We start from the raw sequence: 4,353 nt of genomic DNA on the forward strand, positions 1-4,353 counted from the left end.
ATAATCGCTACACGATTGCCACAAATTGATGCACAGTATTGCGCATTTATTTTGGGGTGAAAAAATTTGGAAAATGTTGAAGAAAAATCAAGCCATCTAGTCGAGTGATTTGGCAAAAGAAGGAACTATTGTTCCACTCGGTAAGTGATCTGGCACGACTTAGCCCACATGGGCGAAGGCTATTGCTGTTGGCAACGGCTCGGCCCTCGTCTCATAAAATACTTTGCGACAGCTTGCCAAATATTGAATAGCAGTTGACTCAACTCTTGGCCAAAAGTTAATTACCATCACGATAGTGAAAATTTTTGAACGCCTGCTCGAGAATTAATTGAAAGAGAGCTTGACGAAGAATTTACGTCGTGGGAAATTGAACAGTTTCTCCATCCAAGTAAACAAATAATAATAAACTATTCGCATGTGTATTTTGCCAGGTGCGGAAAATCAGCCATTGGCACGAGACTCGACTAGCTTCAGGCGGTTGGCATACGGATAATATCCCGGGGCTTGGAATCTTTGAAATAGACTCAAGTATGGAGTAAAACGAGCGTAAGTAAATCCGAAGAAAAGCGAAGACTGCTAGTTAAAAGGTAACGTCTCGGGCAGAGAAACGGTGTGGGGGGTGAGTGGCGTGTGGGGGGAGATCCCCACAGGTGTGACGTCACAACGCACGCCTCCACTTATTTTAGTCTAGCTTCAAGCTTAATAGTGATCCGCTGGAAGCCGAGGGAACAAGAGGCAAATTCAGGTGCATTTCCACCGGTGTCATTAGGGACGTTCGACATAACCTGAGGAGGAAATGAAGAGACGGAAAACTGCTTTGGGACCAAGTGTGTGAAACGTCAGTGAGCATCTAACATAAAACTAGAACAAATCGTGATTAAATATCATGTTAGTATATTGGATGAAAAGTGTTTAGTACTCTATGGATCTATATAGTTACGTTTCGCGCTCAAAATAGTTAGTGACAAGTGACAGTTTGACAGTTCAAACTTCCGAAACGCTTTGATGGCCGCCTTCGATCGGGCTGCACAATAAATTAAAATTATTAGATTCTGCGCGATTGGTTTCTAATTTTTTCAATTTGTTTGGCTTGTTCGAAGTGCGGCCAGATTTGAACTGGATACATGTGATTTTATATTGGTACTAAAAGTTGTGAAGGTGGCGTGAATACTTGTACATATTATCGTTTCTTTTCAGAATATTTTTCCCTTTTACGAAAGTAATCACTGCAATTGGTATTTTTTTTTCTACTAATTGCATATTCTTGGAGAAATTTTAGTCCCAGTGGCTCTTGTAATCACGAGAGTTTAAAATCATTTTCATCGATGAATCAACTTCCACTTATTCTCTGCAGTGTTAAAATATTTTTCCAACATTTGTTTTTTGCATAACCTCATGTATCGCAATTTTTATCGATGAAAATACATCAATATCCATCAATTCTCCAACGCAGTGCAATTAAAATCCTCATTCCCGGTCTAATAATCGAATGTAAGTTATCTTAGATAATCTCCTAATGACCATTTATACTGACTTAAGTCCTACCTAATTAAGAAGAGTGTTTTTGGTGCATTATTTATTTGGTACACAATTTTATTTTAATCATACAATTAAGGTGGGGATATAAAAATTTACGATGTATCTGATCCAATTCGACTCGAAGCCGCGGTTATTGGTTGTGTAAGTGGAGCAGAAGATAGTTCTAGAATTTTCTAAGTCACATAATTATTTGTCTTTAAATAACTGGTAAATGTAATTGTCCAGTAGTCGTGTGAATCTAATTTCTAAAATTAGGTATGTTTATAAAAGTATAAGTGTAAATGAATATCTAGTATATCGAGTGATTTGTTAAAATCTATGTATAATTATTATGATCCCCGATGTATGATAAAAGTTGACGTCAATTTCGTCTGCCGTTTGGTCTGGTACAGAAGCACTGAGTCATCTTAAATCCGCTTCCTCGTCCGACATCCGCGAGTTGTGGGCTTCGGATCGAAGTCGAGCAGTCCGGCAGACAGGCGTGTTGTTTGGCTCCTCGTACCTACATGTCCTCATCCTCTGGTTTATAGGTTTTAAAATATGAGTCAAGCTCGGAGTCGCTGGTTACGAAGTCGAGTCAATCCGCCGTTTTCACCTCCCGTTATCCACGGAACAGAAATATGTTCGGTCTTCCAGAGAACGCTGACACACGGCGGTATTTTTAGCCTGTTGAATCACTCGTGGCTAGGCAGGCTGAAATAGCTTTTCGCCATCGCCACCAACGACGACGATGTACGAAGGCGAAGAGGACGAGGAGTAAGAAGACGAAGGCGAGGACGACGTTGACAGAGACGGATTGTTCTAACTTCCATCATTAACCCCGAAATCGCAATCGAATGTGGCCCCGAAAAATCTCACGTCTCACGCGTCTTCCTCGCTTCTCGATGAATCATTGTGTTTCAGAAAGAGGTTCTCAGAGTTATAAATATTTTCTCGCGGATCGCTGTATACGCTGCTTGATGGACGAACTTGAATCAGCTAAATTCTTGAGGCTTGATCATGGCCAGAGCTACTCAAGGTCGGCAGCAAATTGTTTGGGTAATAAAAAATACACACGTAGGTACACTCGTATACAGCTACAGATATACACGCGAAAGACGTCAGAGCGGAGAAGAGGAGGAGGAAACGATTCGGATGTTGTCTTATTTTTAGGCCAATTTGTCGTATCTTTATACGCCCCCAGTAAGTCACTACAAATTATCGCAAGGAGGGGATCTTGGCCGCGTTTTTTTATTCAAGGTTAAGCCCAGTTCAGCGAGCCAATTGGTTTTCTGTGGTTCTAGGCCTTTTTACTGATTGCCGCCGGCCACAGTGGCTTCAAAAGATTTACTCGTACCACGGCTACTCGGATTTTCACACTTTGACAATGACAATTGTGCGAGGTAAACTACCGTCGCAATAATAGAACATAAAGTAAATAGAAATGAGAATCGGATAAACAGAGATGAAGAGAAGTCGTTGGGAAATTCTCGCCACGACTATTGCAGAGTAATTTACTCGTGCATATGGTTGGATTTTAACCAGCGCGAAGGGAATTATCCAAGACTCGACTTTGGAGTTTGAATTGCGGTTATTAAATGGCTGGGTTTTGGTCTCGTGTCCGGGCCAAGTATAGCCTCGTCATGTAATACAGACGAAACCGAGAGACGAACGAACCAACGAAAGAGGATGGAAGGGAGCGAACGCAAGGGAAAATCTTCTTGTGTATGCAAGAAGAAGCAGGCGAGCCGAGAAACGAAGAGGTCAAAAATAACTCAGATACACCGACTGCACACGGCCCAAACGTTGGCTCGTTCCGATTACGTTCCGAACGTGAGTCGAGGCTCGAGGAAAAGATGTATTATTTCGTTTTTCACGTTCGCGTGGGTTCCTGCTTATTAGTCGTCCAAACATTGGAGGAAATCATCGTTTTAGGAAGGTATTTTTAGGTCGTGAATCGCGTGCCGGAGGATGAACACCCAGAATCACCTGCAGGGTGGTAAGCCCGAAAAATAGACCGACTCTCCGACGCTTCTAGCATTTTCGATTAAATTTGAATTCCGCTTTCTCAATTCCGAAAATATTGATCGATCCTGGAGGTATTCTCATACTTCTGGAATTAAGCAACCCAAAAAATGGATATAAAATTGAATTGTTCAAAATAAACCCGAGGCTGAAACCCGTCAGCCATTTTTATCACAAATTCTAAGAAAATGGATTTGCATCATCTTCTTCTTTCATCTCTCTTTCTCCTTATGGTCAGTTACGTAAGTCTCGATTTATGAAATAAAATCTTAACCGCTATGGCCGCCAGCTATTATTGAGAACATTTTAACTGTTGCGGATTCACGACCGCGGCGTAATATCGTGAGTAAATTTAAGCCGGAGTTGTTTCCAGACCACGGCTATAAATCATAGTGAATTCTGGAAGTTAGTATCGAAAAGCGATTTTCCAGCAAACATTTACATAGATTGAGTGTAATTCTTGGTCATCATAAATTGGGAGCCCTAAAACTGACATTATATAACACGGCGATGGAGATAATTTATTACTCTGTAATAAATTAGTCACTGTCTATATGATTTCATAGCTAAGAAGCGAGAAATATGTGTGAATTGTTGGATAAAATTTACTCCTGAGCTGCTGCTTTGTAGCGTTCAACAATATTTGCCAATTAATAAAGATAATAAATTTAATTCATCTCTCATAAGCAGTGAATCTACTTGATATTCTTGCTTCGCGTGCAATGAAAACTTATTTATAGTAAAGAAAAGAGTAAATTCCAAGTTACACTATTACATTATACATAATCGAATCAGCAACAAACGATGATG

Source organism: Diprion similis, chromosome 3 (assembly GCF_021155765.1).
Source record: "Diprion similis isolate iyDipSimi1 chromosome 3, iyDipSimi1.1, whole genome shotgun sequence".
Taxonomy (NCBI): Eukaryota; Metazoa; Arthropoda; class Insecta; order Hymenoptera; family Diprionidae; genus Diprion; species Diprion similis.